General features: G+C 38.9%; 1 protein-coding gene and 1 long non-coding RNA gene across 3 annotated transcripts in view; both read left to right on the top strand.

Moving 5' to 3' along the window:
• Nucleotides 1-17,929, top strand: part of mnb (minibrain) — an 83,459-nt gene that overhangs the window by 19,779 nt on the left and 45,751 nt on the right. The window lies entirely within an intron of this gene.
• On the top strand, nucleotides 3-16,911 carry LOC148936603 (uncharacterized). Its single transcript, XR_016139377.1, has 2 exons — nucleotides 3-7,039; nucleotides 9,841-16,911. It is a non-coding gene; the product is annotated as an uncharacterized LOC148936603 (long non-coding RNA).

Below are 17,929 nucleotides of genomic sequence, written 5' to 3' on the forward strand. Positions count from 1 at the left end.
GTAAACGTACTTCTGAGTCATTCCTGCATTTCCTACCCCCTACCCCTTCGTGGTTGATGATGCACGTGCGGGCTCGGGTGGTAACGGGAATTTTCGAAACGGATTGCCGATTTAAGAGCGTGGGAAGGGTTATTTCGTGGTCTACATTGATCGAGAGCTTCCGTCTGGAATGTATGATGGTTGGAAAGAGATTTTGTCGATCTTGGAAAGCTTTGATAATTGGACACAAATTTTTTAGACAAATAATTTTGCAAAGAAAACTGTTGCACATGAAATCTAATTATCAATCTTATTCGTTAACAATATTGAGACAAATAAATAATTCGAATAATTCGATCTAAACATATTTATAAAAACGTAATTGAATAGCTCTTGTCGAATTAATTATTCATCGCCACGATTTCTCACGAATGCACATACATGTGTACTTTCTAAATTATAGCAATGTTCAATGTTCTTTTTATAAGATCATTTTCAAATTATTTCTAAAGTGTTTTCCGCTTAAAACATTGAGACTTTGTTCCTTTCGTATGGACACCATCAATTTTGTCAGAGCTGAACTCCGCGTGATTAATAGCTGGGAGAAGCATTTCGTGGGATATCGATTAAATCTCGAATATATTGCCGAATTTTTGTGTATCAAGTTGTCGTACTTAATTAGGGATGAAGAGATGGTGATTTGACGTGCTCGATGGAGACCGTCGAAATGAAAGATTTTTTTAATATTTTTATTTTATTTTATATAGTGCGTATAGCGCCGAGAATAGAGAGTAATATCGAAAAAGATCTTATCGACGGAAACGCTTTTATCTACGTCCCTCTATGCTATAATAATAATAATAATAATAATAATAATAATAATAATAATAATAATAATAATAATAATAATAATAATAATAATAATAATAATAATAATAATAATAATAATAATAATAATAATAATAATAATAATAATAATAATAATAATAATGCAAAGTATTTCAGTCTTAAATAGGAAAAGAAGTAATATATATTACGAGAACGAAACTGGATAATTGATATATCTATTTTCGTTCATCGCGAAGCATAAGAGACGGAGAAAAAGAGGGAAAGAGAGACAGAGAGACTCTCTCTCTCTCTCTCTCTCTCTCTCTCTTTTTCTCTCTCTATTCTCTCAGTGTCTCTATTCTCTTTTTGATCCTTGACCTTTGACACGTTTGTATGCAGACGCTATAAAACATCGATGACCGAGTATTATGAGGGAAAAATGCGAACGGTATAGCCGTAAGTTACGGTCTTTGACAACTGACGTTTACGTCTGGTTAAACTGCCGCGTTTTTCCGTCATTTTCATGCCTTCGGATGCAACACGTTACCGCGGGATGCCCTGACAGCCTCTCGATACGCTGCTGTTTTCCTTAACACGACTATTTCGTAAACCGCATGTAAACAGTCAATGTTCTACAAACGTATCTATGAACATGTTTTATAAATGTCAGTCGGAATCACCTTTAAATTGTTTTCTCTCTCGCGTTCGACCTCTGAATTTTAAAAAGACTTAAGAGGTCTTCGAAAGATGCGAAAAGTCTTATTTGATGAAACAGACGTTACTATTTGCGCTGTTTATTCGTAACGCTGACACCTCCCGCTGACGCCAAAAATCAACCTTCGTCTCTTCACACGCAAATCATATCATCGATACATTCTTGTTTGTTTGTGAGCAAAGCGAAATCAACACCACGCAACGACGTGTGATGCGACGACAAATCCACGAAAAACTCGGGAACGGTTCGAATTAGCGGGTGCGACGTATCACACATTAGCCGAACGGGCTTTCATTCACCGCTGTTAGATGAAAGGGGGAAAAATACGCATGGCACGCCGATTTCATCCGCTCTTTCCCACTCCAACCCCTCCCCTCCTCCCTCACCGCCCTCACCGCCCTCACCGCCCTCATCGCGTTGTCCGATAATGAGACGCGCGTAACGAGTCGACGGCGGAAGGAAACCGCACGATGCCGCAATTGCGGACGACGTCCGCATTTAGCTCGGCAATATGATTCGATTAACGACCGTGTCACCATCCGCGTCGCCGTCGGATAATAACGCTGTTCTTTCTCGCGTCATTCGCGAGTGCGGGATGTTCATTCGTGTTGGTTAATTCGGATATCACGCACACGTAAACGCGCGAGTGTGCGGGGAGAAAACATTTTATCAATGAATCGCGTATCAATCGTACTTGTCGCGAGTTATGTTAGCTTCGTGGATTTTTTATGTTATGAATAATCTTTTTTATCGAATGTGTGTATGGGATCGATTTTTCTAACGAAAAAACGTCGGCAGACGGATAGCCGCTCGGATTAGAGGCGATTGAAAATGAAGGACTTTCGGAAGATTAAACTCCCGAGGTGCAAACGGATAATAAAGGCCTTCTTCTTCATTTAATTTCAACGCGAACTTTGCTTCAGCAGAATTTTACTTTGCGGCATGCTTATCAAGATAATTAATAATTGAGACTCAAAAGAGAGATGGTGAAGAAGAATCCGTGAATTAAGGACGGCGCGATCGATACAGCATGTTCACTGTACAATATAAAATAAAATGTAGCTGTGATTTTGTGGGATTCATTTGAAAAATCATTCCGAATTGATTCTCGGTTAGTTAATCAGGATAATTTCTCTTAAGCCGATAAATTCATATCTTTTTCTAAACAAAAGAGTGCATTAGAGTGCATTGCTAAAACATATATATTAATTATAAGTTTAGAATTCACGATACGCGAAACCATATAGATTACTTACAACAGCATTCATTCACATAACAAGTTCTTCCGAAGAGAGACTACGTTAAGGAATCTCTCAGCAGGAAATCTCTATTCAGATGGATGATAAAATGAGATCAGCATCCTACATCATCAAGCAGTTGTATTTGATGTAGCATCATATTGTTCTTTATGACAAAATTTTTATCCCTCGATAAATATTCTCATGTCATGATAGACTTACGTTCGCGAAAATCTGCGAGGAAAGTCTAATCGAAACGAATAACCCTTTGATCCGGCGGCGTTTCACGTAAGATTACCAAACCGGCGATTACCGCGTGATCGATCATCCATTATCTTCCACAATTAATCGCGTTTCCCCGTCCGAGTCCGAAGGGCGTCGATGTTTAACGACGCGGCGCGGTCGATCCTGATGCAAAAAAGCAATCTTGCTCGCGGTCTGACGATGTTGGGAAATTGTGGATTATCGCGATGGGGTTACGAGTAAGTCGTCAAGTTATCGACAAGAGAAGAACTGCTTTTCAAGATGTGTGCAACAATTGCAAATAATAGTCAAATAGGAATGGTTGACTCGCGATAAATAATTGAACGATAAAATAAGAGACATTTCCCTTTCCTCGAGATGTCCGTGTGCAGATTTCGGCAGCTTCTTCGCACATCCGTCCACGCTTCTCGTCTGCAATAAATAATAACGAAAAGTTCTTGAGTTTTTCATTATGTTTCCCCCATCCTCTATTCTCGTTAGAAGTTTAAGCCGCGAAACTTCAAAACTCTGTGAACATATTTTTGGGATACACCTGCGATATTTCACAATAATTTGCATAATTAGGAAGGGACCGTTGTCGAAAAAACAGATGTGTCTCACACAGATATATCAGATATGTCACACGCAATATGCACGCACGTACGCACGCGCACGCAAGATCTGTCTCTGTATTTATTACGAGGATGAAGAAAACCGTTTCAGAGCAAAGATCTCGTAGATTGTCTCAGCGCTTGAACGCTGCAAGTCTCGCTTTGTTAAACATTTTATTCGCGATGACGCTCTGTGTGGTATCTCAGGCTCGCTCTATTTGTCATCACAGTCGAGCTGTCCTGCGAGGTGCGACTGAGATTTCTATCTCGCGGATCTGACATCCTACGTGCGTTCCAACTGGCTGACGATCACAGCTCTCCAAACTATCGCTATTGATCGTCCCTCCAAAATACTCTTTCGTCGTGAATCATTGAACGCCGCTGATCGATGTGTGTGTGTGTGTGTGTGTGTGTGTGTGTGTGTGTGGGTGGGTGTGGGTGTGGGTGTGGGTGTGGGGGTGTGTGTGTGTGTGTGTGTGTGTGTGTGTGTGTGTGTGTGTGTGTGTGTGTGTGTGTCCCTCGATTTCGATTTCGTTCTTATTCTCTCTCGTTCTCTCGTTTTCTTCCTTTTGCCTGCGTGCGAGGAAGAAAATGCGTGAAAAGATTAAAGAAAAAGAAAAAAAGGAAAATAAGAAGGAAGCAAGCCACGCGGGGAAAGGAAGCGAACGAGAAAAACGCGGGGAAAGGAAGCGATATGTGACGTATTTTTAAACAGAGGCACGCACCCGACCTCCTATACTTAGGCTCGAGTTGTCTTGTGACGACGACGAGAATAGTATGTGGCCACGTTCTGTTTCTCTTGCGTGATAAAAGACAATCGCCTGCCGATTTCAGGGAGAAATAAACATGTATTTTATTTTTTCTCTCCTTCCCTATTTTTTTCTTTATTTTAAATTTCATTTTTTAAATTTCATTTTGGAATTGAATGAGACAAATTTTTCCGTAATTAATATCTCGAAATTTCTTACTCGTTCATATCATTTGTTAACAAAATATTATCGTATGTTACTTTTAAATTTTGCTGTTTGATCGCTAGTTAGAAATTTTATTATTAGGATTTCGTTTATATGCGAACAATAGAATTGTGAATTTAGTGCGAAAAGCGATGAATATCGTGAGCGCTAAAATTTCGCCGGAAGAGAACTTTACGATTTCCCGTCGCGATGCATAATCGCGCGTCACGTCGTCTACATCGAGACGAGATTGGCGATACGAATAGCCGGTGTACTTTGGAACGTCGCGACGACGTCGTCAACGGCCAGTTTTTGGAACGATGCCTGATCAGCGACTCTCGGATAATCCGAAGACTTCGACCGGCCGGCTACCGAATGACGTATATATGTATTTTCGACTCTGTACCTTCCCGCCCCGTGCCCCTCGCACATCACTTCCCATTTTTACTCCTCTGGACTGATATCGACAGACGTTGACCTCTTGAAAAAGAGAAGAGAGAAAGAAGTGAACAGAAATGAAAATGATGCGCGAAAGAGAGAAAGAGATTATGTAGTAATTTTTCTGATTTTTAATAAACAGTTAATAAATAAGCTTACAAGACTAAAACTTGTGTTATCTACGAAGTATACTTCGTCGCAAACACGTAGAAGATAATGAATGTACGTATGTTAGATTATTGTGTATATATATATATATATATATATATATATATATATATATATATATATCTAAAAAAAATAATAAATTGATTTTTTATAATTTGAACCAAAGTGAAACAGCGTTGCAAAAATAATGCTTTATTCTAAATGTGTCAAATCCGGAGAAATAAATTTCACATTACGATAGGAAATCAATCTTGCGCGATTTTTAGATGGTTACACAAAAAACGGTCCCATTTTCAAACTCACGTTTGCGCGAGGAAACTCGAGAAGGTGGACGACGCGATCGAGATAGGGGAAGACAATAGATTGATTACGGATCGAACAGGATGAAATTGTCGATCCGGGCGCGATATAATCCTTGATGTATGAAGCAATCTCGCGATCTTCTAATCGATCAAGAGAAAAAATATCAATGTCGACGTACGAATCGTCGAAGGACTCGAGAAAATAGTCGCGATTCCAATAGCGTAACCAGATGGAAAACACATCCGATGCTCGCTGAATTAAATGCCCCTCCCTCCCGCATCCCTTCTGCCGTCCTACTTCGATCTCATTTACCCAAGCGAGAACTCGGCATAACTTGGTTATCACTGCTTGAAAATTCCTTTCTTTCCTGACGAAAAAGTTACGACGGCCAACATCCATATCGATCCCGCGTTTATCCGCGCGAGCGTATAACCGGAAATCGATATCCGTCCGACGTTTGACGTCACGAATCGAGATTGACGCGTGCCCAAGACGAAAGCGCCGATGAACAATTATTCTCGCTGGGGTGAGAAGCGATTACGAGTCCGCCGAAGGTGCTAAATACACGTATGAGGAGAGGCGTCGAGCCTTCCCATCTGCTCCCCCCCCCCCCCCCCATCGCGTCGTCAAGACCGATCGACCGAGCTTCGATCTCTGGCCTCGTCTCCCCGAGTTTCCGTTAATCCCGGCGCGCCGGTTATTATCACGCCTCGTGTATTTACGGTGCCCCGCGCAGATAATATCGGCGGTGCCCCTCCGTCCGCCCGCCGCGTTCGCGCGGGGCACGTCTCATTGTTACACCCGGCGGCTGCGGCTGCGGTTGGCTTTGTGCCGTCTCTCGTACTCTTCTCTCGGTCGGAAGGTACGAGATACAGCGAGCGCGGCCGCGACCCGAGGCGGCCTCAATTAGCCGTCGCCGCTCGTGCGCGCGCGTCCAAACTTTACGCACGGGAAGGTGACGAGGAGGGGGGAGGGGGAAGGAGGGCGTATTTATCGCGTAATGAAGCGCGAGAAGGTCGTTAACGTCAAAGTTGGGAGAGATGGTTATCGAATAACCGATAACCGCTTTCCCGCCCCCGTCCCTCCTCCCCCGTCCCCACGTTTTCTTTTTTTCCCGTGGACCGCAGAAGAAACAATGATGATGTGTATCGCTGTATATCACTGCAATGGTCTTCGAGTTAAAGCAAAATTTGCCGAATTGAGCGACTCAAAATGTTACCACCTTAAATTTAGATTTTTTTGTCCTTTAATTTAATGTGAATAATATTAGTAAAAATATTAGTAAAGGATTTTATATTTTGATAATAGACAAGTGTCTATGTACTTTTGTTTTGATCGGCAAAAAAACAAGAAAAAAGTCCACGCTTTTCATAATTGTATAATAAAATCACAGTAACCGTAATGTAATCACCGAATCGATTTCGTAATCGGTCTCTCTCTCTCTCTGTGTGTGTGTGTGTGTGTGTGTGTGTGTGTGTGTGTGTGTGTGTGTGTGGTGTGTGTGTGTGTGTGTGTGTGTGTGTGTGTGTGTGTGTGTGTGTGTGTGTGTGTGTGTGTGTGTGTGTGGGGTGTGAAAGATTTTCTTTTGACAAAGAAAGAAAAAAGAAGTGAATGAAAGGGATTTCTCTCTGACCGACGTCGGTTGTCGAGGTCCGACCTTTTCCACCTAGCAGTTCGTGAGAACCCTCCTCATTTTTTTCTACCCTCATTTCCTTGAACCTTCATCGCATGAGCCAACAGTAAGGATGTCGCATGTGCGCAAACCGTGTGTGATTTACGACACATTCCGCTTAAGAGACTTAATCCGAGATCACGTTTGTGTCAAAGTGTACTCGGCATAATTAATCGATAATTTATTTTTATTAAAAAGTCAAATTGTAATTACAGTTATAATTGATAAATTGCTTAATTTGTTTCATTTCAAAATATTCAGATTTTTTTATTATTAAATTAAATTATGCAACTGCGACGTCATTTTTTTTCAAAATTGAATAATTCTGAACAAGTCGATATTACACTATCGTATTTAAATGTTTCTGTACGCATTAAATAAAAATCGAGCAGTAAATCTGAGAGTTAAAGTCGATATTTCCAGCTATTCTATTTATCTCTATCTTTATTTTCTATGAAGTTGATTCTCATTTTTTTTTAAAAAGTAAGCAAAAAGTTTTGGTTATCCTTTTTTTATTGTCTTTTCAACTCTATGTTGTATTCGCATGGTTTCTTCGTCATCTGCATCTCTTTCTCTCTTTCGCTCATCCCTCTTGATTTCCTGACACTGACCTCTCCAATTTTCAAATTACGCTGCCTTCAGCAAGGTTGCGGCCGACAGAAGGGAGGCTTCAAATTGTCCGTACATCCACCCTATCGCGCTGCTGGATTTCTCCCCCTCCACACACATCCATTCGCACACACATCCATTCGCACACACAAATTTGCGATCTTTACGAGCGCATAGATACGCACCTTCATCGACTGTTGTATATGCAGAGAAGAGAGAGGCTATCTAGAATCCAATAAACCATCCTTCATGAATTTTTTCATCGATTTGAAATAGATCCTTTTTTTTTACAAAAATGTTTAATAAAGTCATCATTTTATGCCACTTTTAGCATTCGATTTTGCTCTTTTACAACATTTTAATTATATTTTAATTATATTTCATGACATATATGAAATTAAAAATATATATATATATATATATATATATGTAAATATATATATATATAAATATATATATATATGTAAATATATATATATATATGAAATTAAAAAAATATATATATATGTAAATATATATATATATATATATATATATGAAATTAAAAATAAAACTTAAATATTTGTTTAAATTTCTGAAACTCCAGTTCTCAGTCTATAATTGTTAATAATTTAGAACTCTTTTTCTTTTTCCAAAAGAATGAATCTTAAAGGAGAAATTATTTTTTATACTTTTTAATTTAACAACATAGAGCTCTTATTCAAACTAAATATTGCGATAATGTCAATGAGGAATCTATTTTATTTTATTTATTTCGAATAAAGAGTTATAAACAAACTCATGAAAGCTATCAGAAACAAGTATCAGAATAATTCTATCGCACGTTTAATCGCCGATATTAAATGCTTGGTCACTTTGCACCCCCCCCCCTCCCCTATTGGGATTAAAGCCATTCGAAGAGAGAAGTCATATAAATGTCGATTCGGTCTGGAACTCTTACAAAGTTGGAACTCTTATTGAAAGCTGGATATTTAACCGTTAAAGACGCAATTTTCTTCTCGTATCCGTGTAATCGAAATGTTTTTATACTTATCGTAAGTTTCGCAGCACGAATGTGATAACGAAGCGGATCTTTTATTGACTGAAATATGAACCATATCTAAAAGAGTAGAGAGAACATTTATACAACAGAATAAAATTTTTAATTTTTGGAATATTTGTGTTTATGAAAGATTAATAAATTTTTTTTAGTTTTTTTTTTTTTTTTAATGTAAATGTATAGAAATTGAGAGTGAGAAGTGACGACAATGAGAATATTTTTTTGTTCTTATAAATTATAAATTATTGAAATATTTAAAAATGGAGCCTTTTTATTTGTATATTTCTTTACGTTCATATCTTTCGAATCTTCGGATTTTTATTTTAATGCGATTCTTATGTCTTGCTGAACAATACTAGCTCTTACTGTTTCTATCCAACATAAATAATAATACGATATTGGGTTATTATGGGATATCATGATCAATGTGTTTGTTTAATTTCCGATGCATCTCTATTCTTTCTAATGGAACTGTCATAAATTCGTAATCTTGATCCTATGTTCGTGTGACTTTCTCGGCTTAGGACCACTTGAACCAGACACATTTCTAAAATCAGGCGTCTTCCTCTCCCTTCTGGCACGTTGCCTTCGTGATATCTTTATAACGCTTGTCAGTAGCTAATCTTCGCCGACGCCGTTCGGTATACGATGTTCGTCGCCAAAATTGTCAGTTTAATCATTTGTGTTTATCGCTATGGGCTTGTTGGCTGAGTCTACGAATTCGAGATAACTTTTGTGCACTCATTTTATCTACATACGCTGAGAATATTGATACTCTTTTCGGCAGCCGAGAGTTCTTCCGGCGAACATTCGATTTTCTACTGAATACCTCGGCCGACGTCGGAGAATCTACGGTGCCGAGAGTTGCCGAAAAGATTCTGTACCGAAAGCACAAAGTATCAATACTCCGAACAATAGCGGTGCAAGTCGTGCGAGCGCAACCAACTTGGATATATAGATGTCGGACAGAGGCTGACGTGCGTGCGTGCGTGCGTGCGTGCGCGCGTGCGCGCGGTGCGTGTGTATGTGTGTGGTGCGTGCGAGGTGGGTGTGTGTGTGTGTGTGTGTGTGTGTGTGTGTGTGTGTGTGTGTGTGTGTGTGTGTGTGTGTGTGTGTGTGTGTGTGTGTGTGTGTGTGTGTACACGTATGTGTGCTGTTGTGTGTGCTGTTCTTGGATCTCGTGTTTCCTGCTGTGCTCTCCGTCTGCTTCGTCGATGCGGTACATTCATCGGTCCCTCTTTCTAACCACGTCTCGCGTTACGCGGCAATGAACACGAGGAGGTGACTGGGAGGGTGATCCCTGCGAGTTAACGTGTCTATCGGCTTACGTGGCAGCGTTTCCGAATATTTCCGCGTCGCGGCATTCGCGACTATAATAGATTTATTATTGCGAGATTAATATCGGTTTGAATCTCGTAGATCGTGGCACATCGCAGTACCGCCGTCCGATCGCTCAAGTCAGGTTTTTGTTACTTTTTCTGTGACAAAAGGTTACTAAAAGGTCACTATTGTCCAAAATGGGTCACTACTATTTTTTTTCCTGAGCTGACATGAAATTTATAAAACATAAGCGTTCTATTTATATTTTTGTTATTCATAGTCTTGTTTGTTGCTACTCGATCACTGTTGTTCTCTGAGTTTGTATCATTCAAGTTCTTGTTTTTTCTTTATTATAAACTTTTAAACCATGCTATGAAAAGAGTGTTAGAAAATATTATTAAATCCAAAGATAGATCCGGGAAAACAAGAGTAAATCTTTATCTTTTTATAGTTTTAATTATTCTGAAAATATAAAAATGTCATTTTTATTATTTTAATGCCTATTTTTAGAAAAAAAAATTATCTTTGTCGTTTTTTTTCTATTAAAAAACAATCACTAGTTCATTTTTTTTGATCCGATGACTAGATGGCAACGTTGACGTCAAGATCACAGCAGTTGTTTCCGAACCGTTGCATAAACCAGTGTTTCGTCTTTGGATAATTTTTGTATTGCATTATCACGCAATACAATTACTGCCTTTATTTTCCAATTCCGATTTAGTTTTATTAATATTCAATTTAAATTCTTCAAAACATTTCGCCGTGGCTTGTGTTGGCTCAGGAGCCAAGGTCGTTATAAGAAGTAATAGTTATACGATTATTGGCCTGCACGCGCAGCGTGCGAACGAGGGACATTTAACTCTCGGATGTACAGGAAACTCTTTGAGAACCTGCCTCTATTTACATTCCTCCGTAATATATTCGCACATACATTTCGGTTTTTTTTATTTTTATTTTTTTTTTTTTTTTTTTTTTGAGATAATATGTAGAAATACTTTAAGGCATTCGAGAAGTTAATTTCCTATTAGAACGCATTATATCCCATTTAATTTCAATTGAGATGAAGAGCAATCCACGTAAAAGAGCAGTCAGTTTAATTAATTAAAATTTTATCTCCGTGGGATGGTTTCATTCCCGGTCCCGGCTTTAAAAAATTGATACAACTCTACCGTGATAATTGATGCCAATGAGCAATGTACGCTTGTCGGAATGCAACTGCATCGGACAACATACGAGCGATAAGGCTGAACGTTATTATGGTTGCCGGTGCAATTACTTCTGGGTAGACGTCCGATATTTAACCGAGATGTAGCTGCCCGTCCGTAGATTCCCGCGCCATTGTGCATGCGAAATGTTAGAGAGATACTCGTTCCGCATAGTGACTCGTCACAAAAGGAAGGAATAAAGAAAAGAGGGAAAAAAAAAGCACGCGAGTTGCGGCGTCTCGCAATACACGAATTCGACGACGACGACGACGACGACGATGAAGAAGGGAATAAAGGCAAGTTTTCGCGGGACTTTTGTCAGGGAACGCCTGATGAAAATATTAAACGACTTCTTGCGGATAAGCTGCGGATTCTCGCAAATTCCCATTATAGCCTGGTAGATCGAAATGATGTTACGACGACGAATGCGAAAAAGAAAAAGTGAACTTTCGTCCCTTTCTCTCTGTCTCTCTTCGGCATCTGTTTAATTTATCCATTCGATATAGATATATCGGTAAATCTGGAAAACAGCACGGTTTTTTAAATAAAAGGGGAAAAAAATTAAATTAAAATTGAAGTAAAATAAAGATTTGAAGTTGTTCATAGATGGCACAGGACGAAACGGTTCATTAAATATATATTTATGTATCGAATAATACGATGTTAGATTAGTTATTATTTTTTATAATATTATTTTGATTGTCAATATCAATTACTGAATATGCAAATTAAGTTTAAAATACCGTAGAATAAAAATAGTTTCAAGAAAACGATCAATGTTGGCTTCATTTGGATCACTTTTTTAAATGAAATCTGGAAGTAAGTAATTTCAGATTTTGATTTCACAAAGTTGCTAAAATTGTTTTTTTTATATAGATAGAGCGTCTATCTATAGTTCTTTTAAATCGCACACTTGTGCTTTCTAAACCTAGTCCTTTGGCGAATTTTTTGCATTTATCATAAGACCGTGGACTTATCTTTTCCCGCTAGCGATTGCCGATTCGAGACCTCTGGGACGTTGAGAAAAATTAAGACTTCGCCGATCTTTGGAATATCTATTTTCATAAATCTCGTGTTAAATATCTTTTTCTTAACCTGACTAGAATCCATGCGGGATCTATCTATAGTTTTCTTGTAAAATTTATTTTGTCGGTATTTCGGTATACTTATTTCTTTATTGTATTACATTCGACGTGTAACGTTGTAGCGTGGATCCTTTATTTAATAGAATATATTTTATAGAAATATTTTATTTTGTGGTCGCATTTTGAATGTCTCTTGTCTGCCGATTTTTATCTTAATAAAAATTCCAGTTCTAATCAAAGAACTGGTATTCGATCGAGCAGCTCTGCAGCGCAAAATATACACACGCGTGCGCGCATAAGCATCCTCTTTGAGATTTTGCGCGATCTGGTGAGTGGTGAGCGTTTTTTGCCGGTATCGGACTGACATTTGGCTCTTTGGATGTGTTACATATATTTTTTTTTCAAGCGATCCCGATGGGAGATAAAACGTTAAAAAAATACGATGGAGAGAGGGGGGGGGGGGAGGATCAGGCATCGTGGTCGGATAATCGTGAGGTGGTTGCAAAGCGACACTTTGGTAGGACGAAATTCTGTTTTCGAGGGCACTTGGAGACAAAGCGGCGAAACGGCTAAGATGGCTCGTAAACTCGAGTTGCCTACTGCAATTGCTTTTCAAACAGTTTTTTTTTATGTTTTATGTTCCAAGGTCAATTGTCTTCTAATACTCTTAATCATTCGTGTAAAGAATTTTCTGATAAGATTGTTTTAGAAAATTTCCTTTTGGAATCGTTCTTGTATACTTTGAAGAAACACAAAATCAATTCTCGATTCACGATTTAAAATTCCGATATTTGCATCGTATCTTTATACGACAAAATTTTGTTATTCTTTTTAAATTATTCTTATTCAAATTTTTCTACTCAAACTATTTTTTTACTTTTCCAAAAAAAAAAAAAATAATAAGGATACAAAAAAAGCTTTACACTTAATTTCTTATACTGGCAAATGTCATAGTTTAAAATTAAAATGTTGTGAAAATTAATTGTGAAAATTAATAATCCAAAGATTATTGTTGCCTTCGTTGCCTTCGGAAAATCTCAACAAAGAATTATTTTTTCCCCTTGTCGGCATCGCTCTCTAGACTCGTTTTTCTCGCGTAACTCTTTCGACCGCAACCACTGTCCCTCCGAGTACCGATTCAACAAAGTCGGCGAACGGCAAAGGGCTCGCAGCGCGTATCTACCTTCAAGATGGCGCCCTAGCGATCCCGGATACCTTTTCGCTCAGGGCGCGAACCACGGGGAAGCTCTCCTCGTTGGCGAAAGGCCCTCCCCCGCTTTCGCCCTTCGCGCGCCCTTCCTCGTCTCCCCATCAAGCGGCTATCGACTGCAGCGCCTCCGAGAGAGGAAACCGTCAGGGCATTCATCCCTACACCCTGCGCTTCTCCGCGCGCTTTCCTTCACGCCCTTCACGACGAAACCCACAGCCCTACGTAAGTTCTTCATCCCTTCTTGGAGCGATCTCAATCGTTCGTGCGACCTCAATCATCCGTAATCCTTTCTGCTCCCGGAAGGAGATAGTTCGGAAACAGACGATTGAACTACAATTAAAACGAATTGACGATGTCGGAAGGAGCTGTGCCTACAGGGTGCAAAACCACCCCAACGTAAGACGATGTCGTCGTCGTCTGCATCTTCCGTGTTCCTCACGCCTATCCTTCCCGCCATCTCCGGTCCGGGCATCGTACGTCGAGACGGAGAAGAAGTCCCTTACCTAGTCGAAGGACCGTGCGCGCATTCGCTCTCCCTTTTCTCCCTTGCCCCCTTTCAACCCCTTTCCTCGCAATTCGCGGCGGGCTCGCATGGAAGGCAGACCAGCCAGTCGGTCGGCGGTTGCTCCACCCCCGTGCGACACGATCAATACGCGACTCTCTTCTCTCTCTTGCTCTCGTTCTCCTACTCTTTCTATCATTCTCTCTCTCTCTCTCTCTCTCTCTCTCTCTCGTCGCACTCTCGCTTCATCCACGAGGTACAACCGAGCAGCTCCATCGTAGTCAGCAGCAGCACAGCAGTAACCAGCAGCAGTCAGCAACCGGCAGAAGCGCGCTCGACTGGCTGTTCGTTTCGAAGCGGTCTTTCTGTTGCTATGCCGGCTCCCCTTTGGTCTCCCTTCTGTCTCCTCCGCTCACTCACATTCTCTCTCTCTCTCTCTCTCTCTCTCTCTCTCTCTCTGTCTCTCTCTCGCTCTCGCTCACTCGTCCTGCCGCTGTACCCCCAGCTTGCCAGCGTGAACGCTCCTTCATGGTCCTGCAGGATGGCTCCCGGCACGTCCTGCCGCTCCTCCGTCATGCTTGGCGCCGCGAGAGATCTCTCCTCTCTCTGCGGCTTTCTCCTTCTGGCACCGTCCCACACCTGCCTATCCGAGATAGTCTCCGTCTTCCGTTCCGACCTCCCCGATCCTGTCTAAAATTCTTTTTCTCTCTTTCGGTCCGACAGGCCGAATATACTTGTTTCTTGACACGACGGAATTTTCCGTCTGTCGTTCTCGCGGGCTAGATTCGTATACGCCTCCTTTTCCCTCCGTCTTATTTGATTTAAGTATCATCAACATAAATTATATTATTTTTTGAAATGATACCTTATGCGACTTGGAACGAAAATGGGGAAAAAACAAAGAAAAAGCGTGTGAAAGCAACCTTAAGATCGTCGTATCGATGATGATGGTCTCGTTTAAATGGATTAACGGATTTCTATCTTTTCGTTTGATCCTATTTTTTTCCTCATTACCGTAAAATCGATAAAGAAGGATCTTTGATAAAAATTCTTCTTAAAGATCGAAATAATCATATATTTTTAGAGCATGACGTAAAAATATATATAAATGGCAAACATTTCCAATAATTTTGAATTCTCAGCGAATTTTTAGGTAAAAAAATTTATAGACAGCAAATATAGCAAGCAATTAATAAAGGTTTGCGCATTTTTAATCGCGATTGCGTCTCAGTTTATCATCTCTCTTTTAATCGTTTATTTTATCTTATAAAAATTGTATTTCTACATAAAAGGATCCTTGGTATCATCATGGGTAAGGACTTATTTTTCGGTCGCGGGTCCAAATATAAATGTGATCGACGAAAACCATTCCATTAACCATTCCAGTTATTTAAGCGTATCGCGAATGTGAGAGAGAGATGGCAAAAATAAAAGCTGTCGACACGCGCGGCAGAAACAGAATTTCTGCGATTACTTTTTTCGTCAGCGGTGATCTGCCCGCAGTTGCGGGAGGACATTCATGCGTGGGCGTTCAAGGTGAATATTTCCCAAGATTACATATACGTCATATCTCTCTTTGTCTTATCCTTTTTTTTTTTTTTCGTTTCGTTGCAAGATAGCCGATCGCGAGACCGCCGTTACTTTGTCGCCGCTGCCGGATATTTATCTCTACGGGACATAAAACGCGTGCGGCGCGTAAGACTGGTGAACATTTGCCGCGGCATGGAGTGCATTTGCACCGTATGTGGGCGGTAAATAATATCGTCGTTCAAACGAACGAACGAACGAACGAACGAACGAATGAACGAACGTACCGCACACATATCTCGCTTGAAAGTCAAGTTTGGTGGTGCCGATAAGCTGTGCTTTGCGTTAACAATATCGGCGCGCGGTACTGTCTTGTGCGATGTGCGATAAGAGTTTCCTTCCCATTTAGAGCATCGTTCCTCTCTAATGCGCTTGTGATGTTTTTTTTTTTTTTTTTTTTTTTTTTTTAATAATTATAATATGGATTTGAGATCTTTCGTTACTAATTTTTATTATATAAATTATTCAGTGTTATTGATACTTATCGTTTTAAGTATAATAAGATATATTTATAATAAGAATAAAATAAAGAATTTTATATCAAGAATAAAAAGAGCCTATAATGTATCTTTTTTTATGCGATATGCTTGAGACAGATTTCTCGTAAAAGCAAGTTAGAAAACGACTATCGAGAGATAATAATCGATGCCAATAAAATAGAAATTGTTCGTGACTAATGTCTTTCGAAGAAGACATTTTTCGAAGATGTCTTTTCGAAGAAGGAGCGTTTCTTATTATTTTTGTTATCTTTTGTAGATTGTTAGCTTTGTTGGAATATTTAACGGTTTAAGGCACGTACCTGCGGGACATCGCAAAGGAGATACGTCAGGACAATTGTATGATGCACTCAAACCGAGTAAAATCTTTGTAAAAGCCATACAAATAGCGCATACTGATCAATCAAAGTTCTCATGGATGCAGAGAGAGCACAAATCTCGTCATCTATTGATTGATAAGTGTCCCACCAATCACTGTCACCCCCTATCTAGCGTCCCCTACTGCTGGAAATCAAGCTCGGATTTATGGCATAATTAGGTGTTAATTAATTGCTAATTTGTTGCTGCAGTCCTGCATTTATCGCTTCTGTACACATTAGCACGAAATTAATATTAAAATCAGAGATGCTGACTTGCCAACTACACTACTAATCATTATCACTTTGGAAGAATGCGCGTAAGAGATTGTGAACAAAAAAAAAAAAAGAAACAGATAAAAAGGAACTAAATCGTTATTTTTACCAAAAAATGCCAAATAAGTATTAAATATTCCTAACTATTTTAGATGCGTCAATATTGAATATTACAACTGCATCAAAATAAAATAAAAAGGATAGGATTATAAATAGGAAAATAATATAATGTCATATTTCTTGGTTCAATTGCCTTTGAAATATATCAATTTTGAATTTCCTGTTCACGAGATAAGTTTAAGAAAATTGAAAAGTTTAAGAAAAGTGAAAATAAACTTTCTCCCAGTTTGGCTACAAGAAATTATATTAAAAATCAATTGTTTCTCTGGCTTTTGTAAAATTTTCTCTGAATTAGTTGCTCTTAAGATTTCTCGATATCAAAATTATTGTTCAATTTGATTGATTGTTATTTTTTTAACGAGCATAACGTTGATACACAGAGAGAGATTTTTTTACGTTTACTATTTGTTTGACTTACATTTGTTTGATTCAAACAACATAATGGAACATTTATTTATTTATTATTTTATAATATTTATTTATTATTTTATATGGAACATTTATTTGTTTGAATGGAGATATTGTTGTTTTGTTCTATCAAATTATATTATTTGATTGAAAAAAACATGATTGTTTGATGAACTAATATGTTCTTTGATTATACTAAATATTATTCAATGAAATGAAAACATTAATCCTCAAACAATAGGCGGCAAAAGAACCGTCGCCAAAAGAACAGCGGAGTTCTGTTTCTCACAAATAAAAATCAGAATAGAATAAAAGACACAATATTATGAGACCAATTTAAGCATTTCTGATGAAATGATTTTTTCAAGGTGAATCCTTAAAATGATGAGATTATACAAATGAAGACTCCCTGACAAATTGAAGACTGAAAGAAAATTAAATATTATTTTGACAATCAACCATCATCATCTTCATCATTGTGGCACTATAATTCTTGGTGGGCCAAGGCTTGCTCATTATTTTAACAGTACAATTATTAATCAAGATGATAAAAAAATGTTTCTTATA

This window comes from Pogonomyrmex barbatus, unplaced genomic scaffold (assembly GCF_055798465.1).
Source record: "Pogonomyrmex barbatus isolate J1 unplaced genomic scaffold, ASM5579846v1 scaffold2, whole genome shotgun sequence".
NCBI classification, from domain to species: domain Eukaryota; kingdom Metazoa; phylum Arthropoda; class Insecta; order Hymenoptera; family Formicidae; genus Pogonomyrmex; species Pogonomyrmex barbatus.